The sequence below is a fragment of the Mirounga leonina genome, unplaced genomic scaffold (assembly GCF_011800145.1).
Source record: "Mirounga leonina isolate KUSES-001 unplaced genomic scaffold, KU_Mleo_1.0 Mir_357, whole genome shotgun sequence".
In the NCBI taxonomy this organism is placed as follows: domain Eukaryota; kingdom Metazoa; phylum Chordata; class Mammalia; order Carnivora; family Phocidae; genus Mirounga; species Mirounga leonina.
Genome location: NW_023270702.1, coordinates 15,739,913 through 15,760,042, shown reverse-complemented (window position 1 = coordinate 15,760,042; position 20,130 = coordinate 15,739,913). Strand labels below are relative to the sequence as shown.

General features: G+C 34.9%; 1 long non-coding RNA gene across 1 annotated transcript in view; it reads left to right on the top strand.

The window, feature by feature from the left end:
* The window catches only part of LOC118027118, a 278,436-nt gene that overhangs the window by 221,442 nt on the left and 36,864 nt on the right, over positions 1 to 20,130 (top strand). Inside the window, exons 2-3 of the long non-coding RNA XR_004683755.1 lie at positions 12,157 to 12,263; positions 19,546 to 19,608. This is a non-coding gene — a long non-coding RNA (uncharacterized LOC118027118). The remainder of the gene's footprint in view (positions 1 to 12,156; positions 12,264 to 19,545; positions 19,609 to 20,130) is intronic.

The following is a 20,130-nucleotide window of genomic DNA, read 5'->3' as shown; positions in this document are numbered from 1 at the left end:
ATGCGGATAAATGGGACCTCCCTTACATCATTGGTAGGAAAGCAAATAGGTGCAGCCATTCTGGAAAACAGTATGAAGTTTCCTCAGAAAGTTAAAAATAGGGCTACTCTACAATACAGCAATTTCACTAGTAGGTATTTATCCAAAGGATATAAAAGTACTGATTGGAAGGGGCATTTGCACCCCAATGTTTATCAACAATAGCCAAATTATGGAAAGAGCCCAAATGTCCATTGAGGAATGGATAGGGATGTGGTGTGTATACACACACACACACACACACACACACACACACACACACTGGAATATTACTCAGCCATCAAAATTAATTAAACCTTGCCATTTATAATGACATGGATACAGCTAGAGTGTATTATGCTAAGCAAAGTACATTAGACAGAGAAAGACAAATACCATATAATTTCACTCAATGTGGAATTCAAGAAACAAAACAGATGAACATAGGGTAAAGAAAAAAAAAGAGAGAGGGAGGCAAACCATAAGAGACTCTTAACTATAGAGAACAAACTGAGTGTTGCTCAAGGAGAGGTGAGCAGGGGGATGACCTAATGTGTGATGGGTGTTAAGGAGGGCAGTTGTGATAAGCACTGGGTGTTTATGTAAGTAATGAATTACTAAATTCTACTCCTGAAACTAATATTATACTATATGTTAACTAACCAAAATTTAAATAAAAACTTGAACCAGTAAAAAAAAAAGAAGGTAGGGGACATAAAGGTGGATATTATCATTGAATGAATATAGATAGTCTGTTTATACATAGAAGACTGTAGATATTTGTCTGAGGTCCAGATAAAGATTTAATCTACGCTAGAAAGATCAGATGAAGGCAGAGCTCAATTATAAAGGGCATAGGGTATTTCTAAAGTTACAATATTATGGTCACATACCCAAACAAAAGACCCAGTTTCTTGGTAAGATCCAAGATTTGAGAGCTGCTAATGATAATACTGATGCTAACATGCTAAGTCTAGAACTCTCCACCATGAGGTAAGTGTAGACCCAAAAGGTAAGTTAAGGTTTAATCTACAGTGAGCAATCAAATGCCCTTATATGAAGAAAAAGTTGGAATTAAAATCTGGTAAAATTTAATACCTAACAGGTGTTAAAAGAACACATGGCAGATTGTTTTAGGGCATTCTTTGTTTCATACCAAACCTACCTTTGGCAGTATACCTAGAAGGCACATATACTTTACCCTACTGTTTGGAAACTTTTCCCATTGATTTTATTAATCATGAATTTACATTTTAATACAAAAGTATTTTTCTTCTTATAAAATAGATATTTATTCAAATTAACTCTTTTGAACTCTGTGTCTCATTTAGAAAGTAGGCTCTGGTATGCCTTTCTTCCCACTGAACTTTAAAAGTAAATATTCCATGTTTGATCTTCATTTAGTTTAGTTATATATAACTTTCCTGCTATTGTAAAGAAACACATGTATTTCACACAAATGTATTTGTATATATGTACAAATGCTCACAAATATATTCACATGTTATGTTTTAACTACTACATATTTAAGATCTTGTTATATTATAGACTTAATATGAGGCTTTTGTAAGAGCACTTTCTTGACTGGTGAGAAAAAACTCATCAGAATTTGTCTTCATGCAAGACCAAAATAATAATGTATTATTAATACAAAATAGTCAGTTAACACTCATATAATGCATAGCATGTACAGGTCTTTTTTAAAGATCTTTACCTATCTTGGCTCTGTCAAACCTTACCATAATCTTACAAAGGGATTATTATTTAGTTTATTTTCAGATATAGGAACTGTGGCACATAGAGATTAAATAACTTGACCAAGGAAATGTGATGGTCATGATGTAGTCAGGATTTGAATCTACAAAGTCTAATTTTCGAATCTGTCTGCTTCCTAGTACACTACATTGTCTCCCCATTGTGAATTATATTCTCAAGATATAATATCAGGAATAGAGTATAAAAGTTTTATCTTTAGCTATCTTTGAATAAAGGGAGATTCAAAAGTGGATATTTTTGCATTTTGGAAAGAGAGTGTTCTCTATATAGCTAGCAGGAACTGTGAGATAAGGGGTCTATAAAGTCACACTTGCTTATCCTTAGACTTGAATGTAATGATTTTGGGACAAATTATTTCAAAGCTCAATATATTTCCCTCTTTATTTTACTGGAATTTCTAACTCCCAAACTGGAATTTAGAAACAGCAAACATTTAGTAGATAAAACCAGATACATTCCGCAAACATGTTTCTGTAGACTGTTATAGACTGAACAAGGGAAATATATAGCTGGGGGAAAAGAGTCTCTCTGGTGGCATCAGAAAGAGTATATTGAAGTAATCACAGAGTTTGGGCAAAGATAATACAAAACCAAAAAAAAAAACCCTTTAGAAAGACTGACTCAATCTCCATTGCTAGGTTGGTCTTAATTGCTCTCAAATAAATTGTTGACCTTTCTTTGCTCTACTGTGAATTGCTAGCAGCTAACCTCTGCAGCATATCCCAAGCTCCTTTGTTTAGTGGCTCTGGGAGAGATTGGAGGGTAGAAAAAAACACAGTGAAACCATAGCATATCTTCTCCATTGTTTTTTGTTTTTTTCTGTCTCTGTGTCCTTGGCAAAGTCTATTTTTCTTCTGTGCTTTTAGTTCCCATGGCAGCCCTTTTTCTGTTTTAATAGTTCTTACCTAATGATTCAGATTCCAGGGCTCTGGTAAACCTCTGGATGGTAATGGGTTCCTTCTCTTGCTAAACTGGATTGTCTTAGCATGTATCATTGTTCACACTTTTGGTTCATTTAATAACTTTATAACTATTCTCCATAACAAATTTCCTACTTTGAAATTTCTTCTCTGGGCTTTATTTTACTGACTAAACTCTACGGAACAGTTTATTTGGGTAAATAAGCAGGATGAGAGTTAAAAGAATGTAACCCATTGTTTTTAGGTGTCTATGGAAATTGCAGGTATTATAATTTACTAAACACATGGTTTGATTCATTAAATAGGTCTGGAAATGAGGGCAACACAGGAGTTAAAAGAGATAGAATTATCTCCATATTATGAATAAAATTACCTAAAGGCAAAGCATAGAGGAGAGAAGTGACTGAGAATAAATGTTCCAAAAGAATCAAATCAAAGAGTAAATAGATGAAGAGGATTTGTATGGGAGATTGATGAGGACACAGGAGAAAGCTGACAATACATAAATATGTATATGTATATGTATATATATGTATGTATTCAACAACATAAAGTATTTAGAGAACTCCAGAAGAGATAAGGGCTGAAAATTTTCCATTGAGTTCTGGAGAAATATTCTAAAATTGGAGACCTATTTTTTTTTTTTTGAGAAGAGGGAATTACTAAAATAGTTAAAGTGTTAAGGATTGAAAGAACATGACATATTTTTATTCCATTTAGAATTTCTCAGTTTTTTGAGCATGATATTAGATAAGGCCAATTGTAGCAACAATGCGAGTTGGGTTGACTCCTAAAAGTGCAAAAAGGAGAGTTGTTAAGGCTTCTGATATAGTGGGTCAAAAGACCAGATTTGGATCCAAGATCAAGAATATGAGACAAGGAAGGCAAAGGATAAATTGCTGGTCCAATGGGTTAAATATCATTAGGGTATAGAAAATGAAGTGTTATATTATGTTAAAAGGAAGATGATGGTATCACTCATGACTGACATAGGTGAAGCCACTATTAAAAATGAATGCAAGAAAATTAATATGTTTTAATGACAAGGAGATGTATAGGACAAGGGGATATGTGACACTATCTATGTAGAAGTTGAAAATGAGGGAGAGTTTATTTATGATGGACTGGGGGATTCAGTGGCCACTGAATGGGTTGTGAGAAATGTCAATAGTGGAATGATGAATTTGTGGGCAATATATGTAGAGTAGTATTGAAAGGATAGAGTATGAATTATAGTCATGATTGAATTTTGTCTCCTATCTGGTAGTTCTAAACTGCTCCAAGTTACCAAACATCCAAGGGCTCTCTCTACTGCTTCTGATTGATATGGAGGCTTGGGGGCACTCTATGCCCCTAAAAAAATTATCCATATTCATTTTTTCCTTCACTATCAAATTTCTATATGCTGGGGTACATATATGTTTATGTGTGCTATGTCAACGTGTCTCAGCCATCCTAGAGTGCTTTAAAGAGAATGGGGTGTCCTTTGTGAATTAGCTATTTGGATAAAGTTAAGAGTGAAATTTTAGGGAGAAGGTATTAGCAAGAACATTCTGGTCAATTTTGTTTTCTGTGTCAAGAAATTGTAACCTTACCCAAATGTGCATAAGGAAACATACATGAAAAAAGAGAAGATATATTAATAACTCTGAGACTCCATGTAATAGTGTGATTCAGGAAAATAACAAAATAAAAGCCCCTAACTACAATTTAAGATTATCTATAGGACATTTTGGTGATTTCTGATTTCTGATGCTAACTTGGTGATTCTCTTACACATCTTTTAATCAGACTTGTCTTCTTTTTGCTAGGTGTCTATTGAGAAGGCCTACTTATCAAACCAAAATCTATTTAATAAGGAAACACTAAAAATAAAAAAAAAATTATTAACCTTTCCAAAAATACATTGAAAAAGCTTTTAAATTATAGACTTGACTTATTTTACACTAACAGTTCCTTCCACTAACAAATATAGGAGATATATGGCTTTCAGTAGAACCACCAAAGCTTAAATCAAACATTTGGAGAATCTACTCAAGCAAGTGATTCCTGAGCTCTGTGAAATAATTTATCTGTGTTGCTTCTGAGAAAACATCCCAACCAATGTTTAAAAGAAAATAAAATCCTAATCTTTTAAAGTTCCACTGAGGTGAGTTCCAGGAAGAAAAATCAAGCATAGAGTTTAGTTCTTCTCCTATGTGAATCATTTACCCTAGTGTGTGTTATGTATGTTGTTAGCTGGGCACGAAAGCACAGGTGTCTTCTGGTTGAAACAATGCTTTGCACTTTTTTGCAGGACTCCCTTGTGCCTCTTAGGCATGAAGTTATGTTTACTCTAAACAAAAACAAAAACTCTTAAAACTGTACAAAGTTTTTTTCTTCTAGTAAAAAGGAGACAAAGAGTTCTGCCAAGTTCTTTTTTGAATCTTGGGTTAGAAAATAACAAAGCTGAAAATATAAATAAGAATCATGGACCTAAGGAGAGATATATTTAGCAATTCTTGCTTTGATTTTTTAACTTTTTTTAAAAAAAATTAATTTTATTATGTTATGTTAGTCACCATAGAATACATCATTAGTTTTTTGATTTTTTTCTAACTATAGTATTTTTTTCTGGTTAGATAAATTTACTTGGAATTTATAGAGGGTACATATGCTTGCTTACAATACAGAAAAATGAAAACAGAAAAAGAAAAGGGGAGGAAAATGGAAAAAAGAAAATGTACTAATAGTTTGTATACTAGGTAATGTGCTAGACATTTTTGTAAATATTTTATTCTGCAATTTTCTAAAATTTTTACTAAGTCCACCATAATTTCCATAGGGAAAATGTTCTCACCGAGTTTAAGTCCTAACCATGTGAAAAACATTTAAAAACAGAGGAATTATGCTAAATTTTCCCTTTTGGAGGCTATTAAAAATAGTATTAATGCCTCTGGATTGCTGGGTGAATTTCCAAAAATTTTCCAGAAAGAGGGGGCACCTGGGTGGCTCAGTTGGTTAAACATCTGCCTTCAGCTCAGATCATGATCCCAGAGTCCTGGGATCGAGCCCTGCATAGGGCTCCCTGCTCCGTGGGAAGCCTACTTCTTCCTCTCCCACTCCCCCTGCTTGTGTTTCCTCTCTCACTGTCTCTCTCTCTCTCTGTCAAATAAATAAAATTAAAAAAAATAAGTAAATAAATAAATTTTCAGAAAGAGGCATAAAGTTTTGGGGGAAGGAACATAAACATCATCCATTATAGTCTTCCTGTCAGTGCTTGATTTCTTTCAATAATCTAGATTAAAGTTCATCAGCTGTATGCTTCCTATGGCTTCCATAACAAATTACCACAAACTTGATAGCTGAAAATAACAGAGCTTTATTCGTTCTTTGTTCTGGTGGCCTGAAGTCCAAAATTGATTTGTCAACAGGGACACGCTCCCTATGGAAACTCTAGAGACAAATTCTCCTGGTGATTCTGGATTTTAGCAGTTGCCAGCTTCCTTGGCTTGTGGCCACCACACTCCCAAGTTTTGCTTTCATTTTCACATTACCTTCTCTTCTGTGCCTGTCTTCTCTTTCTGTGTGTCTCTTATAAGGACCTTTGTTGTTTGGATTTAGGTCCAACCTGGATAATCTGATCTGGATCTTCTCATCTCAAGATCCTTGACTTAATTGTATCTGCAATGATTACTTTTCAAAGTAAGATAATTTTCATAGGTTTCAGGGATTAGGATGTAGACACATCTTTTGGGTTGCTACCAGTCAACCCACTGTATCTGTCACCTGGAATACCTCTGGTGAAAAGAACTATTTTCCGAGATGACCTGCTCAGGCTATGATGCCTGAATTTATTTCATTTAGCTTAAATCTGCTTCCCTATAGTTTCATCATTACGATTCTAGTTCTGCCTTTGGGGCCCCATAGAAAGAGTATACTATTTTCTACCACATAGTTTTCTAAATATTTGCAAGTTGATGTAATTTACCCTGAAAATGACTTTGATTAACATTTTGACATTTCTGAATTATATTTCCTTAATTTCTGGTTGTTTCTTTTTCATGTCTCTACTTAGCCACTCTGTCTCCTTCAAGACTGACCTGAGGACTACTCATAGATCAACTAAATGCTTTATCATCATAATAATCACAAAATGCCACAGTGTGTAGTATAATAATACATTCTATCTTTGTGATACATTATTCTATTTCAATATTCATATAAACATCAAGATAAACAGTATGCTATTTCTCCCAGACAGCTTGAATTTAGAGGATTTTATTTTTAAAAACTTGCTGCTATTTCTTGAATTTGGTAATTTCTTCTTCTTTGGTAATTTATGGCATGTGTCATTCTTATTGTTTCAAGAGTTAATAAAATCCAAACAAAATTTTTAATTTTATTCTTCAAAATAATCACATTGAGTGATCTTAGAGGCAGTGTAAAGCAAAGATAAAGTATCATTACTTATTCTGTGGGGTGAGTGAACACTAAAGAAAGAATGTACAAGTGTACACAGGAAAGTTGATCTCAAATAGAGTGAGAAAATGTGCTGATATAAATTTCAGGGGTATAATTTAGAAATAGGTGATAAAAATTACTTGTTGAAATATACTATCATGTTACTAATAATTCCATTTAAATTATTCCTTTTTTGATAGGAGGAAGGGGGAAGTCAACTTATTTTAATTAATGCAAAATGTAAACCATAATTTCAGTTTAAAAAAATACAAGAACTGCAAATTATTGTCACCTTAAAATATGTTAGAAGTAATTCCAAATTCTTGTATTTTCTGAGGGCTGAATCATTATTATCAAGAATATAGTTTCACAAATATTCTCTTATTCACATTAAAATATGGGCAAAAATTATCTCAAATACATTCAAATAGTTCTTCCCTTAGTTGCAACAGAAAGGATCATGAAGTACACAGGGCATTGGAAATAAGCACATATGACATTGCCAATTTCATTTCCAACCTTCTTCCAGCAAGCATATATTTTATATTAACATGAAGGACTTTGTGTCTTGGAGGCAATTAATACATTGTAAAAATAAATGAACAAATGGCCTTGGTATTGGTTACTAAGGAATTTGGTCTGACAGACTATACTATACTACTTAGAGGATAGTTCTATGTACTGAAATAAACACAGACAAGAAGATAATGAGGAAAAAAAGATAATTGGATTACTTATGTTAGTCCAATACATTGTTCCTGACCAGCAGGGAGCTTCCTTCCAAGTGATGATCAAGAAAGAGAGTGATTGTTTTCTCTTGTACTGTACATTTTACACAACTGGCTTCCAGGTTCTCTATGCTTTTCAATACACCAAGGATAAAGAGCATGAAGAGTCAGAGTGCAGGTTTTTATGGGCTAGGCCTGGAACTGGGGCACTACAGACTCACACACATTCCATTGACTAGAATTTAGTGACACAGTCTCACTTAAAGGGCAGGGAGTCTATGAAATGTTATCTTTTGCTCACAAACAAGAGAGACTGGGTTTAGAGAAGAGGTACCAAGTCTCTGCTATACTAGGGAAAATGTTTCATTGAAAAGTACCATTTAAACTAATTTTTTGTGAATACTGTAATTCAGATATTAAATTTTATTATTTAGGAATCAGGAATATAATTTATGGGGCTCAGTACAAAATGATAAAGTGGGACCCCTTGTTCACAAAGTAGAAAAAGTACCATTAAATATAGCAAAATATAAAGTTGTTTTTTTATTATGTTATGTTAATCACCATATAGTACGTCATTAGTTTTTGATGTAGTGTTCCATGATTTATTACTTGAGTATAACACCCAGTATTCCATTCAGTACATGCCCTCTTTAATACCCATCACCAGGCTAACCCATCCCCCCACCACCCTCCCTCTAGAACCCTCAGTTTGTTTCTCAGAGTCCATAGTCTCTCATGGTTCGTCTCCCCCACCTATTTCCCCCCCTTCATTTCTCCCTTCCTACTATCTTCTTTTTTTGTTTAACATATAATGTATTATTTGTTTCAGAGGTACAGGTCTGTGATTCAACAGTCTTACACAATTCACAGTGCTCACCATAACACATACCCTCCCCAATGTCTATCACCCAGCCACCCCATCCCTCCCACCCCCACCACTCCAGCAACCCTCAGTTTGTTTCCTGAGATTAAGAATTCCTCATATCAGTGAGATCATATGATACATGTCTTTCTCTGATTGACTTATTTCACCCAGCATAATACCCTCCAGTTCCATCCATGTCGTTGCAAATGGCAAGATTTCATTCCTTTTGATGGCTGCATAATATTCCATTGTATATATATACCACCTCTTCTTTTTTTTTTTTTTAAAGATTTTATTTATTTATTCATGAGAGACAGAGAGAGAGAGAGAGAGAGAAAGAGAAGCAGAGGGAGAAGCAGGCTCCCAAGGAGTAGGGAGCCTGATGCGGGACTCGATCCCAGGACCCTGGGATCATGACCTGAGCCGAAGGCAGACGCTTAACCATCTGAGCCACCCAGGCGCCCTATACCACCTCTTCTTTATCCATTCATCTGTCAATGGACATCTTCGCTCTTTCCATAGTTGGCTATTGTGGACATTGCTGCTATAAACATCGGGGTGCACGTACACCTTCAGATCACTACATTTGTATCTTTGGGCTAAATACCCAGTAGTGCAATTGCTGGGTCATAGGGCAGCTCTATTTTCAACTTTTTGAGGAACCTCCATACTGTTTTCCAGAGTCGCTGCACCAGCTTGCATTCCCATCAACAGTGTAGGAGGGTTCCCCTTTCTCCACATCCCTGCCAACATCTGTCATTTCCTGACTTGTTAATTTTAGCCATTCTGACTGGTGTGAGGTGGTATCTCATTGAGGTTTTGACTAGGATTTCCCTGATGCCAAGTGATGTTGAGCACTTTTTCATGTGTCTGTTGGCCACTCGGATGTCTTCTTTGGAAAAATATCTGTTCATGTCTTCTGCCCATTTCTTGATTGGATCATTTGTTCTTTGGGTGCTGAGTTTGATAAGTTCTTTATAGATTTTGGATACTAGCCCTTTATCTGATATGTCATTTGCAAATATCTTCTCCCATTCTGTCAGTTGTCTTTTGGGTTTGTTGACTGTTTCCTTTGCTGTGCAAAAGCTTTTTATCTTGATGAAGTTCCAATAGTTCATTTTTGCCCTTGCTTCCCTTACCTTTGGTGATGTTTCTAGGAAGAAGTTGCTGCAGCAGAGGTTGAAGAGGTTGCTGCCTGTGTTCTTCTCAAGGATTTTGATGGACTTCTGTCTCACATTGAGGTCTTTCAACCATTTGGAGTCTATTTTTGTGTGTGGTGTAAGGAAATAGTCCAGTTTCATTCTTCTGCATGTGGCTGTCCAATTTTCCCAACACCATTTGTTGAAGAGACTGTCTTTTTTCCATTGGACATTCTTTCCTGCTTTGTCGAGGATTAGTTGACCATAGTGTTGAGGGTCCATTTCTGGGCTCTCCATTCTGTTCCATTGATCTATGTGTCTTTTTTTGTGCCAGTACCATACTGTCTTGATGATGACAGCTTTGTAATAGAGTTGGAAGTCTGGAATTGTGATGGCACCAGCTTTGCTTTTCTTTTTCAACATTCCTCTGGCTATTTGAGGTCTTTTCTGGTTCCATACAAATTTTAGGATTATTTGTTCCATTTTTTTTGATAAAGTGGATGGTATTTTGATGGGGATTACATTGAATATGTAGATTGCTCTAGGTAGCATTGACATCTTCACAATATTTGTTCTTCCAAAACATGAGCATGGAATGTTTTTCCATTTCTTTGTGTCTTCCTCAATTTTTTTCATGAGTATTTTATAGTTTTCTGAGCACAGATTCTTTGCCTCTTTGGTTGGATTTATTCCTAGGTATCTTATGGTTTTGGGTGCAATTGTAAATGGGATCGACTCCTTAATTTCTCTTTCTTCTGTCTTGTTGGTGTATAGGAATGCCACTGATTTCCATGCATTGATTTTATATCCTGCCACTTTGCTGAATTCCTGTATGAGTTCTAGCAGTTTTGGGGTGGAGTCTTTTGGGTTTTCCACATAAAGTATCATATCATCTGCAAAGAGTGAGAGTTTGACATCTTCTTTGCCGATTTGGATGCCTTTTATTTCTTTTTGTTGTCTGATTGCTGTGGCTAGGACTTCTAGTACTATGTTGAATAACAGTGGTGATAGTAGACATCCCTGCCACATTCCTGACCTTAGGGGGAAAGCTCTCAGTTTTACCCCATTGAGAATGATATTTGCTGTGGGTTTTTCATAGATGGCTTTTATGATATGGAGGTATGTACCCTCTTTACCTATACTCTGAAGAGTTTTGATTAAGAAAGGGTGCTGTACTTTGTCGAATGCTTTTTCTGCATCTATTGAGAGGATCCTGTGGTTCTTGTTCTTTCTTTTATTAATGTATTGTATCACATTGATTGAGTTGGGGATGTTGAACCAACCTTGCAGCCCAGGGATAAATTCAACTTGGTTGTGGTGAATAATCCTTTTAATGTACTGTTGGATCCTATTGGCTAGTATTTTGGTGAGAATTTTTGCATCCATGTTCATCAAGGATGTTGCTCTGTAATTCTTTTTGATGGGGTCTTTGTCTGGTGTTGGGATTAAGGTAATGGTGGCCTCATAAAATGAGTTTGGAAGTTTTCCTTCCATTTCTATTTTTTGGAACAGTTTCAGAAGAATAGACCTATAACCATTGAAGCGGTAGTCAAAAATCTCCCAACAAACAAAAGCTCAGGGCCAGATGGCTTCCCAAGGTTTTTTACTTTAAAAATATTACATTACTTATAAACATAGTTGGGAGAAATTGTGATATATCGTTTTAATAGCATATTCTGTATTTGATAAACCCAGTGGGGGAAAAATTACTGGACAAATATATAAAACAATTCTTATAAGGGATTAAGGCAGCAACCCAAGCAGGCAAGAAGTCTCGAGGGACCATGATCCCTGAAAGAAGGAAGACTATAAGATTAGCACAAATTCAGATTTTTTCCAGAGGGCATTATTATTGTGGTTCAGGGAAATTGTGCCCAATCAAGAACTGTAGAGTCAAAAAAGAATAGCGCAGAATGCTTAGGGCTGCCCAAGAAGCTAGGACATGAGGGACAAAAATCCAGGGAGAAGAAATTTTCAGCACATGCACATGACATGATTCCAAGAAACAAAGCATGCAATGGTAACTGGGAAGCTGAAGAATTGAGCAGAAATTTCAACAGCAGTGTGATACAGAAGAGAGAGAATGGATTTCAAGCCCCATCATGGTGAAAGTACTTCAGAAAATACCTCAGACTCTCAGCTGAGACAGCAGAAAGGCCACAACATATGCATGGCAGTCACTCCCCAAGAGAAAAGTTTGCACTCTGTGATGATATAATATACAGTATTTTATTTATACTATGTATGTGCTACTCTATGGACAGGTCCATGTGGCAAGGAACTGAGCATGGCCTCCAGTGAATAACCAGTGAAGAACTGAGACTTCACACATGAGCTAACAAGGACCTGAATTCTGCCAACAATCACATGAGTAAGCATGGAAGTGGATCCTTCACCATTTAAACCTTAGAAAGACTGCTACCCTGCTGACATCTTGGTTTTAGCCTGTGAGACCCTCTGAAGCAGAAGGACCCCTAAGCCATTCTCAGATATTTGGCCTATAAGAGCTGTAAGATAATACATGTTGTTTAAACCAGTGCTTTTTGAACTAATATTAAATAGTAATAGATAATAAATGGATATATGGATAAAAGATGGATAACAGTACTAGTAATAGATAACTAAGGTGGCTATAACACAAATGTAAAAATTAAATAGACTGGCCTTAACCAAGCCTCAAATCCAGCCTAGACATAGTAAAAATAATCTGCTGGCCTCTATTTGTCAAAAATAACATTAACCAGAATCTCTACAGTTTTTAATATGCAACATTTAGCATCTGTTCAAAATTTATGAAGCATGATAAAAGCAGGGGCAAATGACTGTCAAACAAAAGGGGAAAAATGCAGAGTAGATAATAAGGAGACCAAAAGTTGATTCAGAATTCAGAATAATCAGTGAGTTTAAAATAATAAAATAGGGGGTATGTGAATCATGTAGTGTGTCTATAAAGCACATAATGGAATTTTAAAATATAATTTTGAGCTCTAAATGTATATTTTCTTACCAATCTTTCATTTAAATATGTTTGTGAGAGAAAAAGCAAATTAAGCCCAAAGAAATAGGACACAGTAGATAGAAGTAACACACAAAGGCAATGAGATAGACGTAAAACAAAATAGATTTAGAATTTGATTCTATGAAAAATTTTTTTATTCTATGAAAATTTTAAGTTGGCAAACCCCTAGCAAATCTTATCAAGAAACAGAGATCACATAAATTATCAATATCAGAATAAAAAACAGAACATCAACCCAGATCCTACATATAAAAGTTTATTATGACTAATGTATACCATTAAACTTAATATTTTGAAATAATGAACAAATCCCTAAAATACATAGCTCATCAGAATTGGCATTAGAATAAATAGATAATCTGAATTGTCCTATCACATAAATTGGATCTGTAATTAAGAACCTACTTGTACATGCATGCGTACACATACATCTATTTTTAAGGTCATGTTTCACAAGAAATTCTTTCAAACATTTAAGAAAGGATTTACACTAATCTTAAAAAAATTCTTCCAAATAATAAAATTGGAAAATTCCCCAAATCATTTTCTGATTCTACAATAATCTTGACAACCAATTTGATGAAAAAGGAAATTATAAGCCAATTTCTCCTTAAACACATGCACAAAAACCTAAGAAAAATATTTGCAATCTTTTTTCCTAATTCAAAGTGGTATATAAAAACATTTACAGATAATAACCAAGAAAGTGTTATTTCATGAATATAAAGTTGATTTGCTATTGAAAAATCAGGGATGCCTGGGTGGCTCAGATGGTTAAGCATCTGAGCTTCAGCTGAGGTCCTGAATCCAGGATCCTGGGATCGAGCCCCACGTTGGGCTCCCAGGTCAGTGGGGAGTCTGCTTCTCCCTCTGCCTCTGCCTCTCTCCCCTGCTCATGCTCTCTCTCTCTCTCAAATGAATAAATAAAGCCTTTAAAAAAATCAATGAAGTCATCACATTAACAGTTTAAAAAGTATATATATAAAATAAAAAACAAAATGTAAATATTGAAAAGGAAGAAGTATTTGGAAAATTCAACATTATCTCAAATAAGCTATTAGAATTAATAAACAAATTTATCAAGACTGTGGGGTACAAGGTTATCAAATATAGATATATTTTTAAATATTTTATTTATTTATTTGACAGAGAGAGAGATAGCAAGAGCAGGAACACAAGCAGGGGGGGTGGGAAAGAGAGAAGCAGGCTTCCCATGGAGCAGGGAGCCCGATGCGGGGCTCGATCCCAGGACTCTGGGATCATGACCCTAGCCAAAGGCAGACGCCTAACGACTGAGCCACCCAGGTGCCCCTATCAAATATATTTCTATATATTAACAAAAAACAACTGGAAAAAAATCCCATTTACAATATTGCCCAAATAAATTATTTAGGGATGACTGACAAAAGAAGCGCTAGACTTCTGAAAGCATTGATAGACACTGAATGAGACAAATAAATGGAAGAGTAAACTATATTGATTGGCAAGATTTTTAAATACTAATTCCCCCCAAATTGTTCAATAGGTTTAATGCAATTATTAACAAGATCTCAGAAGACACTTCTGTGAATATTTAAAAGCTGATTCTAATATGTACATAGAAATGCAAATGACCAAGAATAGACAAGGCAATCTTGAAGTAGAAAAGCTTCAGAACTTACATTACCTGAAATCACCGGTTTAGAAATTGATGGTGTGGTAATTGATTCAAGAACAGATAAATTGATCTATGGAACAGAATATAGAATCCAGAATTAGACCAACCTATATATATAACCTGATTAATGAAAGGATTTCACTGCAATTTAACGAGTCAAAGGATAATCTTCACAATAAATTGTGCTGTGTTTATGGAACATCTATTTGGAATAAAATTATTTTTTTTCAAGTGTTTATTTAAATTCCAGTTAGTTAACATACAGTGTAATATTAGTTTCAGGTGTAGAAGTCAGTGATTCATCATGTACATAAAACGCACAGTGCTCATCACAACAAGCACCCTCCTTAATGTCCATCACCCATTTAGCCTATTCCCTCACCCACCTCCCCTCCAGCAACCCCCAGTTTGTTCTTTATAGTTAGGAATCTGTTTTCTGACTTGCCTCTCTCTTTCTTCCCCCATGTTCATCTGCTTTGTTTCTTAAACTTCACATGAGTGAAATAATATGGTATTTCTCTTTCTCTAGCTGACTTATTTCACTTAGCATCATACTCTCTATCTCCAACCATGTTATTGAGGATTTCATTCTTTTTGATGGCTCAGTAATACTCTGTTTTATACAAACACACACACACACACCACATCTTCTTTATCCCTTTATCATTCATCAGTTGATGGACATTTGGGCTCTTTCCATAATTTGGCTATTTTTGATAATGGTGCTATAAACGTTGGGATGCATGTGTCCCTTCAAGGCAGTATTTTTGTATCTTTTCAGTATGGAAGAAAATTTATTTTGACTTATTTACTGGAAACTTAGGTTTCAGCTACTCCAGCTTTACTAGAATTACATAATGTAGAACAATCTGAAATGGAAAAAAAAAAATATTCCATATAAGAAGGAAGTTCTAGATAGGGAGTTTGCTAATTATGAAATATTAGATAGTAGGCACAACCTAAAGTTCTGGGATGTTGATGTTTAGTCAGAGCTCATACACAAAGAAGTGCATCTGACTCAGCTGGGAAGCTTTTTAAAATACATATTCTTCCATTCTAAAGAGGAAGACCCTGATTCAGTAGGCCAACTACAGGACTTGGGCAACCAGGTTTTTAATGAGCTCCAAGAATGGTCTAGTATACATCAAGTTGTCTACCTGTGGCATGAGGTTTTAAATAAAAATCATATTACCACAAAAGGAAGTTTCTAGTCATCCTTTGGGATTTCACTGGGTTCTACTCTAAAATCCTAATAGGTGAGTGAATCAGGAAGGAAAATTAAAGACTGGATCTGTATACATTGACATGACTAGAAATTAGCATATATTTTTTGAAACATAATAGAGTCCAGTGTATCAAAATTAATAACGTGCGACTCAAAAAATTATTAAATTACACTACTGAACCATCATTCATTAATTATATAAAATAATAATAATATGCATGTGCTCATGGAGGTCCATAGTGCAGGCTCTTTTATATTTTAAGTGCTGAATACATATTAGCTATTATATTTACTTACTTCTTTTTAAAAATTTATTATTGAAGTGTAGTTGACATACAATGTTAATATTAGTTGCAGGCATACAACATGATTCTACAATTCTATATATTATATAATGCTCACCTCAATAAGTGTAGTTACCATCAGTCACCATACAAAGTTATTATAATGTTTTTTTTTTTTTTTTTAAGATTTTTATTTATTTATTTAACAGAGAGAGAGAGCACAAGTAGGCAGAGCAACAGACAGAGGGAAAGGAGAAGCAGGCTCTCTGCCAAGCAGGGGGCCTGAAGCGGGACTTGATCCCAGGACTCTGGGATCGTGACCTGAGCCAAAGGCAGTCGCCTAACCGACTGAGCCACCCAGGCGCCCCTATAATGTTTTTGATATTCCTTATGCTGTACTTTTTCTCTTCTTGACTCATTTATTTTATAATTGGAAATTTGTATATCTTAATCTCCTTTACTTATCTCACCAGTTGCCCGAAACACTTTCCCCCTGACAACCACCAGTTCTCTATATTTCAGAGTCGTTTGTTTTAGTTCCTACATTCCACATATAAGTGAAATTACATGGTATTTGTTTTCCTCTGACTTATTTTACTTAGCATAATACCTTCTAGATCCATCCATTGCAAATAGCAGGATCTCATTCTTTTTTTTTATGCTGAGTAGTATACTACTGTGTATATATACACCATGTCTTCTTTATTCATTCATCTATCAATGGATACTTAGGTTGCTTCCATATTTTGGCTACCATAAATAATGCTGCAATAAACATAGGGATGTATATATCTTTGAATTAGTTTTTTTTTTTTTTTTCATTTTCTTTGGGTAAATACATAGTAGTGGAATTATTAGATCATATGTTATTTATGTTTTTAATTCTTTGAGGACCCTCCATATTGTTTTCTACAGTGGTTGTACCAATTTACATTTCTACCAGTAGTTCCTAAGTGTTCTCTTTTCACATTCCCATCTACTCTTGTTATTTTTTGTCTTTTTTTTCTCTTTTTGATACTAGCCATTCTGACTGGTGTTGTACTTTTAACTTGCATTTCTCTGATGATTAGTAAATGAGCATCTAGTTATGTGTCTGTTGGCCATCTGTATGTCTTCCCTGGAAAAATGTCTATTCGGGTTCTTTTCCCATTTCTTTTAAAAATCATATTATTGTTTTTTAGTGTTGAATTATGTAAGTTCTTTGTATGTTTTGGATATTAGCTCCTTATCAAATATATCTTATTGGAAGTTTTTTAAATTACTGATTCAGTCTTCTTACTAGTAATTGGTCTCTTCAAATTTTCTACTTCTTCTTGGTTTAGTTTTAGAAGGTTTTATGTTTCTAGAAATTTATGAATGTCATATTTCTAGAAATTTATTAATTAAGATGGTTCAATTTGTTGGCATTTTTTTTGTAGTAGTCTCTTATAATCCTTTGTATTTCTGCATTGTCATTTGCTACTTCTTTTTTATTTCTGTATTTATTTGAGTCTCTCTCTCTCTCTCATTTTTTTTTTTTGATGAGTCTGACTAAAGGTTTATTAATTTTTTTTTCTTTTCAAAGAGCCAGTTCTTGGTTTCATTGATCTTTTCTATTTTTTTTGTCCTATTTCATTTATTTCAACTCTGATCTTTATTATTTTTTTTTCCTTCTACTAACTTTGGGTTTTGCTTGTTTTTCTTTTTATTACTTTAAGTGTAAGGTTAGCTTATTTGATATTTTTCTTCTTTCTTGAAGTAGACCTGTATCTCTAAAACTTCCCTGTTAGCACTGCTTTTGCTGCATTGCAAAGATTTTAGATCATTATGTTTTCATTTTCATTTGTATCCATGTATTTTTTAATTTCCTCTTTGATTGCTTCATTGACCTATTGGTTGTTTAGAAGCATATTGTTACCCTCCATGTGTTTGTGTTTTTCCCAGGTTTTTTTTCCCCTTGCATTGGTTTCTAGTTTTATACTGGATATATAAACAGTGGCATTCACCAGCCCCTCTGACCCCATAGAGTGTTCCACAAGTCCCCCACTAGCAGACACTCATGATGGACTGGTTCCTTTAAATTGTATTTGCCTTTTAAACCATGGCTTTTTTCCTGTGCCTCAGAGTGGACAAATCTGTTCCTGATTCCTCAGTACTACCCTCCCCATTGCAGTTCACAGCATTGGGTGAGGGGTCCCTGTGGCTACTGTGTATCCACCTCTTACCATTCTCTCTGTGATCCCTCTAGTTTTTGTTGTGCAGAAGCTGTTCAATCAGCCCTTAGTTGTTCAGGAAGAATCGCTCTATGTGGAGATAAAGATTTGGTGTGTCTATGGGGGGAAGTGAGTTCAGGGTCTTCCTATATCACCAATTTGAACCCTATTCTGAACATCTTATATTTACTTTTTTGAGGCAAAATTTTTATAGACAGGAACAGTGGGATGGACTATTAGGAACTTTACCAAAATATTATCAGTATTTTTTTGAGCAGTGTGATTCCTGAATTTAAACTTTGTTTTGTATGTCTCCACCTTTATTTTTTCCAATTTTCTAAAAGATAACATCACTTCTTTAATCAGAAAAAGATCTTTAAAAAATTAGAAAATTGTGAGTTTTACTGAAAATCTTGTGTGATAAAACTATTAACAGAATATACATGAGGAGAATATGTGCTGTGTAAATTATTCATCTATATGGAGAAATTAAAAAGACTTCATGAGTTCTCTAGTTTCTATTTTTCGGAGACACTGGACTTTGAGAACAATGGAAATTTTTGACAGAAGAATTGACAGCATGATAGCCACTGTTATTTAACCTCACGTTTTCTAAGCCATTTGTACAGATTACCTCAAACATATTGTGATAGGCTATATAATGCTCATCCCTCCAAAAAAGTCCACGCTCAAGTGCCCAGAACCTTTGAATGTTATTTACACATGGCAAAAGGGACTTTGCAAATGTGGTTTAGAATCTTGAGATGTAGAAATTATCTTGGATTATACTGTGGGGCCAATGCAATCAAAAATATCCTTAGAAAGGCACGAGGATTGGAATCAGAAAATAGTGAAAGTGGAAGCAGAGTCAGTGAAGGAGACATAACAACAATATGCTTCTGTCTTTGAAGATAGAAGAGGCCATAAGTCAAGAAATGCAGGTGGCTTCTAAATGCTGGCAAAGGCAAGAAAATGGGTTATCCCCTAGTCTTCAAAAAGAAACAGCCTTGCTGACATGTAAACTTTAGCCTAGTGAGATTGAGTCGGGGCTTTTGACATCCAGAAATATAATAAGGTTGTATTTTAAACTAAAAGTTTAAGGTAGTTTGGTAAAGCAGCAATAGGAAACAAATAAAGCTACTCAATTTCTTTTTATTTCCATGAGCTCAAAAATCCATTAGAAATAATCTAATTCATACTCATACCTTGTATAAAATCCAGTTGAACTCATAACTTCCATATAAATATGTTAATTTTTATAACTTATTTTTTTCAGGATGTCGTATTTACACACCGCCTCCAAGAAGTAGTTATGAAAACTTTCGGTACCACCTGAGTGGTAAGTCCACTTATGAAAAACATTTTCTGTGGCAGATTCACCTAATGTGGTATGACTTTATAAGGCCTTTCTAATAACCATAAAAGAGTTGACTATGAATCTTTGTCATCATTAGAAAGTTCTGTATGTAGACAACTAGGAATTTTTGTTTGTAGATGTACTAATATTACAACAACATAAAGTGAATATTTGCTTAGAATCTTAGCTGGGAAACTTTGGATCTTAAAATTCTTTCCTTTTTTTTAAAGATTTATTTATTTTTATTTTTTATCTTTTAAGATTTTATTTATTTGACAGAGAGAGACATAGCGAGAGAGGGAACACAAGCAGGGGAGTGGGAGAGTGAGAAGCAGGTTTCCCACGGAGCAGGGAGCCCGATGCAGGGACTCAATGCCAGGACCCTGGAATCATGACCTGAGCCGAAGGCAGATGCTTAATGACTGAGCCACCCAGGCACCCCCTAGATTTACTTATTTATTTTTAGAGAGGGAGAGAGAGTGTGAGAAGGTGAAGAGGAGAGAG